The sequence below is a fragment of the Typopeltis vanoorti genome, chromosome 8 (genome assembly GCF_054136105.1).
Source record: "Typopeltis vanoorti isolate ZY-2024b chromosome 8, IOZ_Tvanoo_1.0, whole genome shotgun sequence".
In the NCBI taxonomy this organism is placed as follows: Eukaryota; Metazoa; Arthropoda; class Arachnida; order Uropygi; family Thelyphonidae; genus Typopeltis; species Typopeltis vanoorti.
In genome coordinates, this window is record NC_143556.1 from 61,907,454 (window position 1) to 61,925,468 (window position 18,015).

Consider the following 18,015-nt stretch of genomic DNA (forward strand, 5'->3'; position numbering starts at 1 on the left):
TCCATGACCCTTTTTCCCACATATTCGTCCTCCTTCCTCATCACATGACCAAACCATCTCAACCTTGCCTCCTGGATTTTCGCTCCTAAGTTCATAACTTTCACTGTTCCCCTGACATAGTCATTTCTCAGACGATCCTTTCTGGTCACACTGCACATCCACCTAAGCATTCTCATCTCTGCTACTTCCATCCTGCTGATGTTATTTTTCCTCAGGGCCACAGTTTCTATAGCATATGTCATAGCTGGCCTCACTACTGTCCTATAGATTTTGCCTTTCAGATTGATCGGCACCCTCTTATCACATAACACTCCAGTCATCTCCGTCCAGTTCCTCCAACCTGCTTGTATCCTGCATCCCACCTCCTTCTCAGCTCCCCCATCTTCTTCCACTGTTGAACCTAAATATCTAAAGTCTCTCACCTTCCTGATGACATTTCCTTCCAGCTCCAGATCTGTCTCCTGTCTGCCATCCACTGTGCAACACGTATACTCTGTCTTACTTCTGCTCAGTCTCATACCTCTCTCTTCCAGTACTTTTCTCCATCTTTCCAGTTTAGTTCCCGCTTCTTCTCTTGAATCTGCACACAGCAAGATGTCATCTGCATACAACATTGTCCAAGGCGCATCTTCTCTCACCTCCTCTGTTACCACCTCCATCACAATATTAAACAGAAATGGACTTAATACTGACACTTGATGCAAGCCAACTGTTACTTGAAAACTTTCTGTCTTTCCCAGACAGGTCCAAACACTTGTCTTCACATTTCTGTACATTTCCCACAACAACCTGACATATTTCTCCAGCACCTTCTTCTCCTCAGACACATCCAGACTTCTTGCCTTGGCACTCTATCGTATGCTTTCTCCAGATCAACAAATGCCAGATGTAGCTCCCTTTGTTTCTCTCGATACTTTTCCATCATCTGCCGTAACCCAAAGATAGCATCTGTTGTGGATCTACCAGGCATGAAGCCAAATTGTTCCTTTGCAACTCCACCTCCTTCCTCAATCTACCATCGGGAACCCTTTCTAGGATTTTCATTGTGTGGGACATCAACTTTATTCCTCTGTAATTTTTACAGTCTTGTGCATCCCCTTTACCCTTGTAGATGGGGACAAGAGTACTCTCCCTCCATTCCTCGGGTATATTTTCCTGTTGGCAAACTTTCATGAACAGGTCCCACAGCAGGTCAATTCCTTCTTCCCCCAGTGCCTTCCATGCCTCCACTGGAATTCTGTCGGGGCCCACCGATTTTCCATTCCTCATCCTCTTCATGGCCTCCGTCACTTCCACTCTACTGATGTTCTGCACCATCCCCTCGGAAGGCTGCCATCTCCTCTGTGAGTCCTTGCATTTTCCTCATTCAAAATCCCTCAAAGTATATTTTTCATCTGTTTCTTATGTCAACATCCCTCCATAATACTCTTCCTTCAGCATCTTTGATCTGCCTCACATGTAAGATGTCCTTTGCTGCTTTATTTCTACATTTTGCTAGTTGGTGAATTTTTCTCTGTCCTTCCTTTGTTTCTAATTGATCATACAGATCTTGATATGCCATAGCCTTCGCTTGTGCCACAACTCTCTTGGCTTCTTGCTTTCTCTCTGTACCTCTCTGTCCTCTTGTACTCGACTCATCCCATTTCTGCCTTGCCTTCCTCTTAGCTGTCACTGCCACTTGTACATTATCATTCCACCACCAACCCTCCTTCTGCTCTCTAATCTTTCCAGATGTCTCACCAAGCACCTCGATTGCATGGCTCAGGATTACTTTTCCACCAATCTTGTACACTTTCCAGTCCATCCGAAATCCTCTCTAACACCCTCTCCCTAAAACGATTCCTCACAGTCTCCTCTTTTAAGCGAAACCACTTAATTGTCTTCATCCCATGGCATCCAGAGGTTCTTATCTTCGATCTTATTTTAAAGTCTGCACACAGCAGTCGGTGTTGCTGTGCTACTTGATCTGTTTGAATTACTTTACAATTTGTCACAACCTTAAGATGTTTTCTTCTAGTCAAAATGTAGTCAATTTGTGAACTGTTGTTACCACTCCTAAATGTTATCAAATGTTCTTCCCTCTTGTAGAAAAACGAGTTCACAATTGCCAGATCAAACGCTACTGCAAAGTCCACAACCCTCTTTCCTTCCTGGTTCATCATTCCCACTCCTTGGCCACCATGCGCCCTTTCACAGTCTCTATTCTGTCTTCCTATGTGTCCGTTCAAGTCTCCTCCGACAATCACCATCTCATTTTCTTCCAATTCCCTCATTTCTTCATCTAACATGTTCCAGAACTCATCTTTCTCCTCTGCTGTACAACCAACTTGCGGGGCATATACACATAATACGACCACCCGCTCTTCTCCAAGACCCAATTTCATTCGCATGATCCTGCCGTTCCTTCTACCCACACACCACAATTCCTACACCATTTCTTCCCTCGTTATTCGCTCCAGAGTAGAACAATTTATATCCATCTCCCAGTGCCTTTGCCTTTCCCCCCCCCCTTCCACCTTGTCTCCTGCACACATAAAATGTCCAACTTCCTCTTCCTCATCATGTCTGCCACCTCTCTTCCCCTTCCAGTCATGCTTCCAACATTCAGTGTTCCCACTCGCAACATCCTCTCCACCTGCTGGGCTTGCTTCTTTAACCGCACCCGCCCTTGATGTTGTAGCCCTCGTCCACTTCTCGCAGCTGTAGGGCGATGTGGCTACGTATCGCTTAAGGGGTACGCCCTAGCCCTTATATCATTTTCTCTTTGACTCATATCATAGTTTGAGCTGGAATTGAAGTTTTCCAACCGGATGCCCTTCCTGACATCATCCCTCGCATTTATCCGGACTTGGGACCGGCACCTATTGAGGCTAGCTTGCCTCCTTCGGTGACTGCATAAGACAAAATGACTTAGCAAGATAGGAAAGACTCACTCCTAGCCCTCGAATACTCTAATAGCATCAGAGGAAAGGAGCAAGGAGAGGAGAAAGAAGCAAAGAAAGAAGAAAATCTAATGAATGAGTGCAGTTAAATTTAAGCTACTATATGTTTGCAATGAATGCTAGAAGTATCAGAAATAAGGGAAATGAAATGATTGCATTGATTGAGTATGTTTACCCAAAAATTGTTGGAATAAGTGAGACATGGGTGGATTTATTTATTTATTTATTCATATGGAGTTTCCTCCCTTTTCTCCCCCCGTGCCTATTGGGGCGAGTTGAGCCACCTCATGGGGGGGGGTAAGTATTTATGGTTGTAGAGCCGTGTTCATGGGACCGATTTGCCTGCTTGCAGGATGAAAAACCCCAGATAAACTAGGGGGAAAAACCCTGCTGTCCATGCCCAAGACCGGTTAACTTGGCTATGGCTGAGGAAGATCTTTAAGCTCCTCGCGTTGGCGATGGGAATCAAATCCAGGACACTCCTTTCCCAGGCATATGGTTGCGAAGTGCATAGCCACTAGGCTAACCACGTGGACATGGTTGGATGAGGATAGTCAAGCAAATGGGAAAAGTGTATCATTATGGGTGATTTTAATTATGTAGTATAGACTGGGATCATGAAATAGCAACTGGAAGTAAAGAAAATGAGTTTCTTGAGTTTTTGAGGGACAACTACCTCAGGCAGTATGTAACAGAAGGCACACAAGGAATGAGGATCTTGGATTTGATTATCTCATCAGAGATGTTATTATAAATGAGGTGACCATAAAGTGATTACCTGGGTGGTTGTTAATGATGTGAGGCCTTCTGTGAGGAAAGGGTATATGTGGAACTACAAGGCTGCTGATTATGAGACACTCAGGAGATAGCTTGGAGCTGTAGCATGGAATGAGAGGAGATGGGTGGAAAGGAGATCAATGCTCCTTGGATACTATTCAAGAACTATACAGTAGAAGCAATGTCTAAATGTATTCCAAAGGTCAGAAGGTTAAATAAGGTAGGCATGAAATAGATGAATGAAGAGATTAAGCATGGAATACAGAGAAAAAATGCCATTATGAAGGCAACATAAGAGGAGTGGTAATATTCAACTCAATGAGGAATACAAAGAACAGGCAAGGCAGGTGACTCAGTTGGTAAGAATAGGGTAGCAAAAGTTCTCTATGAGCAGTAGTTAGCTAATGAAGCAAAAAAAAAAAAAAAATAGGGAGTTCAATGAGTAGCCAGCAAAAATAGCAATGATTATGGTAGGATGGTTGATTGGATAAAATGGTATAAGGTCAACTATTGCAGAGAAGTTTAGATATGTAGTTGAGATATTTAATGAGCAGTTGATAAAGGTCTTTCATCCTTGTGAATGTGACATCATGAAGAGTTTGAGTTCAGCGGATGATGATGAGGAGAAACTTACTGTGAGTGACAAAGATATGGAGAATTAGCCAAACTTGATATTAATAAGGCTCTAGGATCTGATGATACATCACAGTGTATTTTGAAGGAATGTGCCAGGGAGTTGACATCTGCCTTGACATATTTAATATGAGATTTACATTGGATTAAGGTTGACTTCTTTCTGCTCCTTTGGATCAATTCCAAAGGAGCAGAAGGAAGGCAAGACTGTACTGCTTCATAAAGGAGGTGATGACAGAATTCAAGCATCAAATTAGAGGTAAATCTGTGTCAGGTATTGTAATTAAAGTGTTGAAAAAAATGGTGAGAATTAGGATACAGAAATGGGTTGACAACAATGGTATTATCTTTTGATAATACCATTTTTGGCAGCACAGATTTGCTAAAGGAACGTCATGTCTTAGTAATCTGCTTACTTATCACAATAAGGTGATAGCAGCATTGGATGCAGGGGATGGATACACAGTAGTATATTTAGACTTTGCAAAGGCTTTTGTTAAATTACCGCATGATAAGTTGACAGTCAAACTAAAGTGGTTGGGGTTGGATATTAGACTAGTGTATGGATTGGAGATTAGCTGTCTGGTAGGTATCAACAAGTTGTTTATGGGGAAAGTCACTAGCATTATGCCTCAGGGTTCTGTTTTAGGGCCATTGCTGTTTAACCTGTATGTTAATGATATCAGGGAAGACGTGAATAGGGAATATTTAGTTGTTGCCAGATGATGCAAAGTTGGGACAAACCATAAGGAGTAGAGCAGATGTTGTGGCTTTATGAGAAGACTTATACAGATTGAGTGAATGGGCACAGGAATGGGAATGCCAATTCAATGTTGCAAAATGTAAGGTTTTAAAATTTGGTTCTTGTTGAGAGGCTTATATGCTGGTTAAACATGATAACTAATATTTAAGGAATTGACAGCGTATACTAGAAATATAGATGAAATAAACTTTAATTTATACTTTCCGATATTTCTGCGAACGTCACGTTGCCATCTTCTTGGGAACTTGCTACTAAGACACGTGCACCAGTACAGCCACTCTGAGCTTGCAGACCACGCTCTGGATACTCGCCACAGAATAAGATGGAAGAAAGCCACAGTAATACACCGCAGCAAGTTCAAGTATGAAAGACTATTCATGGAATCAGCCTCGGCCCTTAGGAACATGCCAAACCTCAACAAATTTGGATGCATGAGACTGCCCCAAATTTGGGAAACGTTTATCAGAAGAACTTCAGCCCAAAGGCCAATAACTACCGATATAGCCTGCCAGGGGGCACCATCAGGACTTTAGGAAAACGCTAGCTTCCTAGCTTTAGTCTCATTTGCTGTTATTAGTACTTGTGTGCACGTGTCTTAGTAGTAAGTTCCCAAGAAGATGGCAATGTGACGTTCACCGAAATATCGGAAAGTATAAATTAAAGTTTATTTAATCTATATTTCTAGTATACGCTGTCAATTCCTTAAATATTAGTTATCATTTTAAAATTTGGAAACAAAGATGAGATGTAGAATTTACTCTTGGTGGGGATATATTGTTGGAGGTAGAGGAATAAGAGATCCTGGGGTGATGGTGGATAAGGATCTGAAATTTAGAGGACATATTGCCAAAATTGTGAGAACAACACATCGAATTCTGGCAATGAGGAAGTGGACACTGGCTTGTAGAAGTAAGGAGGTTCTTGTTCCATTGTATAAGGCTCTGATTAGGCCACATATAGACTACTCTGCCCAGATTTGATCACCTGGTTTTCAAAAAGGATGAAGAGATGTTGGAGAGGGTCCACAGATGATTGACCAAATTAGTTTCTGATTGCTGGAATGTTGAATATGAAAAAAGGTTAAGAATGCAATTTGCAGTCTAGTGGATAAGAGAAAAAGGGGTGATATGATAGTAAGGGGTTGTTATAAGGATTAACATTGAAGAAGTTTTTTATAAATTGGTTGGAGAATAAGAAGTAATCCCTGGAAACTGTATAAGGAGGGTGTGAGCAAGGGAGTGAGAAGCAGGTTTTTTGCACGGAGAGCTGTGAATGATTGGAATGCACTGCCTGAGAGCATGATGTCTACAGAGAATTTGAATGTGTTTAAGGCACAATATGATGAGCTTTGTGTATGACAAAAGTGACTTCCTAGATGAGTCTGTTACTCAATGGGATCTTAGGATAATAGTAATAATAACGTGTTTAAAAAAGAAATAAAAAAATAGGTGGTATTACTTTTCCCAACCTTTTTTAGCAAGATCTTAAAACATCCAGTACCTATTTATTATATGCAAAGAGAATTTGATATTCATATTTTATTTAAAAACTGTTTATAACTAAACTGAAATATATTGAAAAGGATTAATTCTAATTTTCATTTGTTTAAAATTTTTTTATGATAATCTGAAACCTTTCAGCCCTCCAATAAGCACAGTGGTTTTCCACTGGCAAAAAAATCATCTGCTACCAAAAGCAATTTACTACCATTCATGAGAGATTCAAAACTACATGCTATAGCATGGGTGGCCACAAAGTGGCTCGCGAGCCGCATGCGTCACACAACTCTTCATGCTCTACCAATAAAAAATAAACAAAAAGAGAAGAGGAGACAACAAAAAAAAAGGAACAAAATTTTAAAAAAAAGAGAGAAGAGGGAGAGAAAAACACATTAATTTTTACTTATTTACTAGTAGAGGCTTTCCTTGTATCCATTTTCTTAGTGCTCCTTAAAATTAGGGAGTACTTTGTAATTAGTCAAAGCTGTTCTTACAAGCTCATTCAAATGTTCATCATTTACTTGTAAAACAGATCGATATTTAGATTTAATAAATTTAAGAGTCGAACATAGCACCTCACAGGACTACATGGTCCCAAAAAATGGAGATCAGTTTTATGGCACATTGCTAAAGTGTTAAATACTGTTGGTCCGGAACTTGCTTCGAAACCTCAATTACGGAACATCCACTTTGCTCCACTAGCTTCAGTCCTTCGTCCTCCTCTTGAAGTTCCGAAAGCTCCAGTTCTGCAGCTGCGACATCCACCACAATTGGTTTTGAAATAGGACAAGCACTCAAGCTCATTCGTGAGGAAAGGATTTTCCAAAAAAAGCGAATGTTGACTTAAGTTCTCAAACGTCACAAAATCGATTGTTAAGTTCTTTGGCCAGATCATTTAATTTGTTAATATAAGATCCCTTTTCTAATTTCACTCCAGTCAAATTTGTCAGTATTTTCTTCAGACAAACGAAGTGATTGATTTATTTTCCAAGTCTCTCTGGAAAAGTTGCAGTTTGCTTTGGAAGTTGAGCATGGTCTGTGTGAAATAAGTTATTAGTTTTTCTTTCCCTTGAAGTGAAACGTTTAATATCTGTAGATGCTGGAAAACATCAGTGAAAAATACCATGTCTAACAACTACTGAGTGTCTTCGAGATGATGGGAAAATTTCTCCTTCTTCTCTAAGAAACTGTTTGATTAGTATAACAACAAAAAAAATTGTTTAATACATTGCTAATTGACAGCCACCTTACTAAGCAAAACCATGATACGTCATTAGGAATCTCATTACAATTCAACTCATTGAAAAGGCTTTTAAATTGTCAGTGAAGCACTTGAACGAATAAAATTGACAATTCTTAGTACTACTTCCATTACGTGTTCAAATTTAAAACACTTGGCAATTAGATGTTCCTATGAGTAATGCAATGTGCAGATAGGAAAGCAGGATATGATTCATCATTCTCAAGGAGCCCCATGAGCCCTTTAGTTTTGCCCCTCATAGCTAGAGCCCATCGGCTTCATGTTAACTATTTTTTCGTGCGATACTGAAGCTTTTGTAAGTGCAACATCGAGAGCATCCTTGATGTCAGAGCCACATGTATCTTTCAAAGCTATCAAGTCCAATAGCTCTTCCTTGACGTCCAGGTCGTGAGATTCAAAGCAGACAAATGTAGCTAGTTTTATTTTTTCCTGAATATCTGTAGATTCATCCAAAGCAAGACTAAATGCAGCACAGTTTTTCAAGTTATGATGCAAGTTATTTACAATGCCAGTATACTGATAATGGAAATTCTCCTTTCAATTGTATGCCTGGAGACTGCATCTGTTCAATCATTTTGAGCAGTTTTTTATTATTTGGGTCAAAAACTGAAATTATTTGTGCAATATTCTTCTTGACAAATTCTCCTTATGGACGTTTTGTCTGTGCAATATTAAACGTAAAATGAAATTAGCCTCAGAAGTAGCATCAGCCTCTTTAGAAAACATGGACATCAATTTACTCTGATCATGGAGTTGTTCTTGCAAAGTTGAAAGTTTAGTTCGCTTCAGATCAGAGCCAAGAGGAAATTATTTACTAAAATTACTGTGATGCGTGTCATAATAACGCTTGAGATTGCTGGCTTTGAATTGCGCATATGGCACACATTGGTTTACTTTGTAGTTTCACAAGAAGAAACTCCTCTTTCCACTCTGACCTAAAACTTCTGTATTCCTCTTCATATTTACGTTTTTTATGCAACATTTCTAAGCACTTGAAAAAGTGTTCAATGATAACAAGCACTGTCAATGGATGCACACAACAATATGTTGAATGATGGCGATAGATGAGCACCAGAAGTGTAACTAACATGTTGTCGCAGGTAGGCATAGCTTCTGTATCCCCACCACGACATGCACACACTCACTCACTCCCGTAGCGCTGATGATGCAAAGTTGGGTAGGGCGATAGTGGATGCAGAAGATGTCAAAGTCTTGCAAGATGACTTAGATAGATTGGAGTTCTGGACTAAGGAGAATGGATGTCAATTTAATGTGACAAAATGTAAGGTTATGCATTTCGGAGTGAAAAGATTAGCAGCAGTATACCACATTGGTGGAACTGTACTCCAAGAGATTGATGAGGCCAGGGACTTGGGAGTGTTGGTGGATAGGGAGATGAAGTTTAGGGGGCACATTGCGAAAGTAGCTAAATCAGCTCATCAACTCACTTGGTTGTTGAAAAATACCTTGACGAGCAGAGAAAAACAAGTTATTGTACCTCTGTACCGAGCCCTCATAATACCTCATCTCGACTACTGTGCCCAGATTTGGTCACCTCGGTTCCTTCTTGATGGGGAGTAGGTTGAGAGGATCCAGAGGCGAGTGACTAAGATGATAGCAGGTCTATGGAATGAACCATATGAGAACAGGTTGAAGATTTGTGGGTTGCAGAAACTAGTTGATAGGAGGAAAAGGGGAGATATGATTGAGACATTCAAATTGCTAAAAGGATTCTATAGGATTAATTCAGATGATATTTTTGAGATCAGGACTGGTGGTGGGAAAACTAGGGGACACCCATGGAAGCTGGGCAAGAGCGTGGTTAACAGGGGTGTTAGAGCTGGGTTCTTTACTTTTAGAGTGGTAAATGAGTGGAATAAGCTGTCAGAGTCTGTTGTGGGTGCTATGACAGTGAGCGAGTTCAAGGCAAGGTATGATAGATACTGTGAGAATGTTGAACAGCTGTGTGAACATGATGTTTAGGGCCTCCCTCGATGAGTCTAAGGACTCCTGGAGTAGCCCGTGGTAATAATAATAATAATAATAATAATCTGTCAAAGGTTGCGGCTCTTCTAAGTCTTATCAGAATCGTTTTGACTCCAATAGGATGCACAGTTGGCCACCCCTGTGCTATAGACTTAAAAAAAAGTATATATTACTTATCTTGTCCAATCAGACTGGCATATCATTCAATTCTGATTAATTTAAAAGATTACGTAATGCTAGAAATTAAGATTTTCCTTAATACTTCTTTTTCGGCACTACAGCCCCATGTAGGACCTTGGCCTCCCATTTTGGATTTCATAACTCACTAAAAGGTGGGTTCGTTACCCCCACACTAACCATGTGTAACTGTCTTGAAGCGTTGTGTTCTTAAGACCGGTTTGCCTGCATTGCGGGAGAAAAAAATCCTGCAGTCCACACCCAAGACCGGCTAACTTGGCTATGTCTGAGAAAGATCCTTAGCTCCTCACGTCAGTGACGAGAATTGAACGCAGGACACCCCTTTCCCAGGCATATGGTTGCGGAGAGTGTAACCACTCGGCTAATGCCGCGCTGACTTTTCCTTAATACTAACCATCAAAAAAATAAAAAATAATAAAAAACTTAAAATAAAAAATAAATTCTTGATGCATGATATGAAAAAAAAAAAAAAAAATACAAAAACTAAATCAGTATTAAGAAACTTGCTCTGCAAGCTGAAATGGGAAGAACTGCCAATATCCATCTAGAATAACACAAAAAAAATGTCTATACGTTACAGTCATTCTTGGGTGGCAGACCATACCATCAATACAGATCACTAGATTTAATGGGGGAAAAAACTCCCTCCCATACAGAAGACTGAAATTGAAGAAACTATTTCTGAATCCACCACAGCACTACAACATTCCTCAAACTTAAACAATTTTGGCTGCATTGCATTGCAAAAAATTGGGAAAAATCATCATTTTGAGACTAGCAGGCGTCTATCAATGAGCCCATAGAGGGCACCAGTTATAGTAGCAAACAAATTAAACTGAACAAGACAAATTTTCATCAAGTTTTTGGTTTGATTTTTGTTTCAGTTCACAATAATTTTGAAAGTGTTTTATTCATTTTGTGTAGCAATAAAATGGATGCATCTCAAAGAAAGTGTTCAAAAAATATGTACTCTTTCTCAGCACACACCCATGACTCAGAGACAAATTGCCAATGAGTGTGGTGTTGGTTTGGACATTTTTAATGCAATTTTAAAGAGGTTTAAAGAGACAGGTTACCTTTTTTCCTTACAGAAAAGGAAAATTGCACTTACTCAAGATCATTTACTAGTAAGAAAAAGCAAAATTAATCCAAGATTGTCTGCAGTAGACTTAAATAGAGACTGGACAGCTAGTGTGATTAATGTTTCTGACACGACAGTCTGTCTAAGATTGTTAGAAGCAGGAAGGACTGCCCACAAACCAAAAAAGAAACAACCATCAATGAAGCTATGCAGAAAAAGGGGCTCCAGTGAGAAAAGATTGGACTGTTGAGAAGTGGAAGAGGGTCATATTCTCATATGATATGACTTCTTTGTCCAAAGACAGCAAGTACCCTATGTTTGCAAATCAGAGGCTGAGAAGACTTCACCTGCCCATCTTCAACGAGCTCCTAAACATCAAGCTAAAAAGATGTTCTAGAGCTGATGGTATGAAGAAAAGTGATCAATACATGAAAATATTGCAAAAAAAAAAAAAAAGAGTGATCCCACAGACCCAGAAAGACAAAGAAATTACATAACCTAACTCATCTTCCAACAGGATCTTGCTCCATGCCAAACATCAAAAAAAGTGAAAGTTCCTCAAAAATCACAACATCCAGGTAACTCTCCTGACATTAACCCAATAGAAAATTTGTGAGCCATAGTGAAAAAGAGATTGGAAAATTTAATTATGATACAAAGGATAATTTAATACAATCCATTATGAAGGTATGATTTTGAGATGCAGAAATAAGAAATATGTGTTCTACATTGGTAGAGTCCATGCAGTGAATTAATGAACTTATTAGGAACAGAAGGGCACATATAAATTATTAGATAAAGTTTGGAATTCAATTTTTGTACTTATTTTCTTAAGAAATTAAATTTTTCTTTAAAATGTGAGTGTTCAGATTAATGTTTGCTACTGTAGGATTATAAGAGCCTGACTTTTACAATTAGTCAGTGTTTGCCTTCCTGCATGCATGTGCTCAATGTTTTTCTGTGGCTTATTAATTAGATTAATGAGCTTGAAACAATGGCTTATTAATCTAATTAGCCAAATAAATTTAGTCAGTTAATTATTAGCATGAGGCATCAGTTTTTCCCTTAAACATCAATATGAGTGATAATGTTCAAGCATCCATACCAGATAAACTTGCAACAGCAGATGGAATTTCTATGAATACTATTGTGCAGAACAATTTTATTAAAGAAAGTTTCTCTAAACAAGTCCTCTTTTAGAGAAACCTTTAATCAAAGAATAAGCCTTTCATCAAAGGTATATTTTCTGATTAAAGAAATACTTGTGTATTTCAAGATTTGTTTTGAAACATACATAACTGTAACTACTTGTGATGGTGCAGCAGTTATAAAAAATTCAGAAAATTATTGCTGGTCTTTCAACACTTATGTTATTACAACCATGTATTTCATCTTGCTGTGATAAAAGTGCTTTATGTCAAAAAATTGAAATATATCAATAGCAATGATAGCAGTGAAAGTTATAATGACAATGATGCTGTAAATATAATCATGACAACAAATCAGATTCTGGTAATGTATAATATGCTTTACAGCATGTTTCCTCTTCAATATCTAATATAGAAAAAATTAGTAAACTTTAAATATTCTCAAACAAGAAATTCTATTTTGCAAAAAAGAAATAATAAGTGTTATGAGTCATTTTGGACTGCAGAACACATTGGAATATGTTATAAAGCATGGCTGACAGATTTTAAGCATTTTAAAACCAGTAATAATTGTAAGAATTAAAGCTCCATTATTTATGGATGGATGAGTATTTAAAATTACTGAAAATATATTAAACTGTTTAAAATCCATATGAATTGTAGTTGATCCACTAAGATGCAAATGACTCCAGGAGTCCTTGCTTCCTCCACTTCTTCCAACATAGCTCCACAAAATGAGGAATATGAAGCATCCTAACAGTAGTGAATTCTAAATTTCAGAACTTTACATTTCGTTCCATTAACTACAGACTCATGCATAAGGGCCTCATGATGACACATATATTTTCCCTCATAATAATTAATCATTCATAATTTAGTGCTATTGTATGCATGTAGTCCTCATCTGGAGAGACCAAAGTGTTCTTAGAAACCAGACCAGATGTCAGGAGTTTCAACAGTTACAGGAATACAACTCTCTCTGCAGTGCATGGTGGTATTAAGGAGGAAGTGAAAAATCTGCTGTTTTGTTGATTTGAATTTGGCGATTTTATGAATTTTCTGGAAAGGTTAGTATGGTTTTATATACAGGAATATCTCGATTATTGCAGTTTCGATTATCACAATTCTCGATTTATCGCAGTTTGTAATTTGATACCAAAATTCCAATTATTGCACTCCAAATTTGAATTATCGTGACCGCGAGATGTAGCCCACTACATATGCAACCAGTTCGAGGTGCAACTCTCCAGGTATTGCTCTCTTGTAGCACTTCGTTTTTATCCGACCGCCTGCTCACCACTCACCAGTAACTGTCTGCCTTTGCCTGAAGTACATGTGATGTTTATTTCTCTTCTTATTTACCCCTACAATGAATGCTAAAAGAAACAAGGATGATATCAAGTCTACAGCTAACAAGAAGAAATGTAGAGCGATCAGCTTAGAAGATAAGTTGCATATGATAAATAAGTATGAAGCAGGCATAACCAAAGATAAAATTGCAAGAGAGTACGGTCTAAATGAATCAACTGTTCGCCATATTTTAGACCACGCTGCAAACTATAAGCAACTAGGACAAAGCGCACTGACCTCGTCTGGGTCCCAAACTACGAGAAACAGAAGCAATCTTATGATTGAAATGGAAATGCTATTGTCAGTGTGGATAGAAGATTGTAACCAAAAGAGAATTCCTCTCAGTCAAATGACTATAAAAACAAAAGCATTGAATTTGTTTGAAACTTTAAAAAAAAAAAAAAGAAAACAATTAGAAAGCAAAAAAGATTCAGCATCAGTAGTGAAAGAAACTTTCTCTACAAGTTCAGGGTGGTTTGATCAGTTCAAAAAGCGATCGAGCATTCATAGTGTTCGTGTACAAGGTGAAATTGCAAGTGTCGATGAAAAAGTAGCAGCTAGTTTTCCTAGTGAATTGCAACAGATCATTGAAGAAGGAAATTATACCGATGATCAGATATTGAATGCTGACAAAACAGGCTTATTATGGAAAAAAATGCCCACTAAAACATTTTTAGCAAAAAATGAAAAATCACAGCCTGGCTACAAGGTTTCGAAGGAGCGTGTAACACTTTTACTATGTGGCAATGCTTCTGGAGATTACAAGATGGAGACTCAATTTATTTATCGTTCACAAAATCCTTGCCCACTTAGAAGTTTAGATAAAAAATTTCTCCATGTTCATTGGAGATTCAATAGAAAAGCTTGGATGACAAAAACTATTTTTGATGATTGGTTTAAAAACTGTTTTTGTCCTGAAGCTGAAAGGTACTGCAAGTCATTAAATCTTGATTTTAAAATCTTGTTGATATTAGATAATGCACCTAGTCATCTAACAGCACTGAATGATTTGTGCAAAAATGTAAAAGTTATTTATTTACCACCTAATACCACTTCCATCATCCAGCCAATGGATCAAGGTGTAATCGCATCCTTTAAGGCATATTACCTACGAAGAACTTTTTCACAAGCAATAGAAAAGACTACAGCAGATGAAGCTATGACTTGGACAGAATTCTGGAAGGCATTCAATATCAAAAATTGCATTGAGAATGTCAAGGAAGTATGGAGTGAAGTAACGTCTAGCAACCTGAAAGCAGCGTGGCAAAAGATCATTCCTCATTGTGCAAATGATTTTAAAGGATTTGAAAAATTTTTTGACTTTTGTCTTTCCCAGGCGAAAGACATTTCATGAGTGTGTTGTTTCTGTTATGTCTTTTTGGAAAGTACAGGTATGTTATTCTCCATGCTAGGGCAGTTCATGATATGTTGTTGACCCTCATTTGTGGATGTTTTCTCAGGTTCTGACCATATTTTGAATAGGGCATCTATGTACAATATTGTACATAGGAAATGTTATTTTATTTGCTAGCTGGTGTTGGTCATCCTATGTTAAATGCCTCTCCTCTATTTTTCAGGGGGTTGCAGTTCTTTTATTAACTTCAGTATAGTGTAATATTGTCTGCAATGTTATGGATCCAGGCCTGCTGCTTAGTTCTTAGCCAGTACCTGGTGAACCACTTGGACTGATGGTCTTCATTTTGTGGATCTATTTTATTTTTATTGAAAGCTGCCATGATTTTGGCTGAAGTGCAGGAAATCAATTTCCTATCACCTTTGGCCCATACACCTCCTCTTCTTGTGCAACTTCTGCTTTATAGTTCCAGAAATAGCAATTTGCCATTTCTATATTTCGGTTCTGATTATATAGATTTGTCCAATTTACAGGATTGTGGGAAGAAGTATGGTGTTAATGATCTGGACTCTTGCTTCTAGTGAGAATATACTTTTACTTTGCCTCCAGTCTCATTTTTTCTTGTATAGTATTTCTCTCCTTTGCAGTTGATTTTAATTGGTCCATTTAATGTTTCATCCTTGGTAATGTTGCTGCTTGGTTTGATGTTTGTGCTTCAATGCTGTCTTTAAGTGCAGCCCTGATTGTGTGCTGAATTGTTGCATTATTTTGATTAATCTAGTGATTCTTTGTGTTGTTGCTGTGATGTCATCTACATGGCAAATTGCTTTACATTCCTCCTTACATTGTATGGCAGGGCAGGTCATTCCTTTTTGATATTCCTGTTACCCTATATGGTAACAGGAATATCAAATTCCATACACAGGATGAATAGTGTTGGACTAAGTGGGCAGCCTCACTTTACTCCTCTATTTATTTTAATTGGACTTGTAATCATTCCATTTATCTGGTGCTGTGGTAATGTTGTATACATCTTAATTTTGAGTTTAATTCAAGTTCTTGTAATGTTTGAACACCTTAGCCACTTGGAGATTTACCAAGTGCAGACTTTTTGTTTTTATAAGCATAGTTAATTACATCTTTTACCAGGTTTGAGTTAAGAGGAATGCTCTATTCAGAACCACACTCATTTGGTTTGATTTTATTGGGTGCGAGATTGGGATCACCTCCGTAGTGCAATTGGAAGAACAACAGTACATTGTGCCCTTCGATTGGAATAGGCCTAAGTTCGATTCTCGTTGCGACGGGAGGAATCTTTATCTGGACGATTTCAATCGAAGGTGAGTTAGCCGATCTTATATGGAGGTAGCAGGATTTTTTCTTCCAGAAGCTCGGATTTTTCATCCCGCATTCAGACAAATCGGCCCTTCAGAACACACGGAATTTACAGACAAAAAATACTAGTTGTGGTAGTGGTGAAGGTGGGCGGTAGATGCCGTTGATGGAGATGATTCATAGTAGAGGTTCGGTGTAGTGGTTGAGACAGTTGTTGGTGTCCTCCCGCGATGAGTCTTCGGACTCCTTGGAGGTGTCACGAATAATAATAATAATAAAAATGAAGTAACCCGTGTTATCAATAACATAACTAAGCTTGGCTTCGATGTAGGACTAAAAGAAATTGAAAAAGGTGAAGTTTAGGACCTGCTTCAGTCACATGATAAGGAGCTAGATGATGAAGACCTAATTAACCTCGAAAGAGAACGTGCTTACGATGCTCAAATCGATGATAATGATGAACAAATTGATATGGCACTGAAGGAATTTACCCTCAAAGAAATGGAGGAAATGTTTAGAATCGTTGAAAAGTTTAAAGAAAAAATCTTGAACGGTGATCCTAATCTCGAGCGATCAATGAAAATTCATCAGGAAATTGAAAATTCCATCCGTTGCTACCGAGTTTTATACAAAGAAAAAAGAAAGAAAAAATTCCACCAGATAATTTTTATCCAAGAAAGAATAATTGTATGTACTGTATGTACTCCTTATATATAAATCAAGATTAAAGAATAATCCTGTTTTTCTAAATTAACCTTCATTTTTTACTTAGCACGTTTCTTTTTTACTTCATATATAAAATTTAATTAATAGATTTGAAAAATCCTTGGCAATTATCACCGTTTTACATACATTATTTATCCTGATTATCGCAGATTTGATTATTGCGGTATTTTTCGTGGCAACAATAACCGCGATAATCGAGGTATTACTGTATTGTTATACCTTGTAGATGAAGTGTGAATATTTAATTTGTTCGTGTTTATTACCATATTCATAAAACGAACTTGAAAACAACCTGTCCTCACATGAGGACAATATGTTTGTAAGGTAATCTATGCGCCAAATAGTTTGAGGTTAGAAAGTTCTTGTACAATATTTTTATAATTTTATTTATTTTATTTTTGCAAACATAAATGAATAATAAGTGTGTTAATTGGCATTATCATCTCTTTTACAGATGGATAACCAAAATCCAGGTCCATCAAGCATAAAAAAGGCCTATTACCACAAGAGACCTACTGAAGAGGAGATTGCTCAGCTAGGTACAAAGAAACGAGGATGTCCTTCAAGACAGACACCATAGCACTAAAAAAACGCAAAACTCACTCTGTGCCACATGAGAAACATTTTGATGGCAGTGGACACTTCCCAAAGAAGACAACAGGTGCTAATGCCAATCATTGCAGAGATGTACAGTGCAAGAGTAAAACAAAATACATCTGTGGTAGATGTGAGGTTCCAATCTGTCTGGAATGTTTTCAGTCTTTCCATACAAAATGTGGCAAAGAGAATAAGACTGTTCTTGATTTACATAGCTCCTGCAAATTCTAATTGTTCTACTTTTTTGTATGTACTAAGTAATCCAAATTTTGATTTGGATTACTTAGTACATACAAAATCTGTTTTGTCATACTTGTAATGTCTTTCAATGAAAATAAATTCCTTAGCCTAAGTCATTTCCATAG

General features: G+C 37.9%; 1 protein-coding gene across 7 annotated transcripts in view; it reads right to left on the reverse strand.

Annotated features, from left to right (window-relative positions):
• Positions 1-18,015, reverse strand: part of LOC150104038 (kynurenine aminotransferase-like) — a 228,184-nt gene that overhangs the window by 161,584 nt on the left and 48,585 nt on the right. The gene's annotated exons all lie outside the window — the stretch shown is intronic.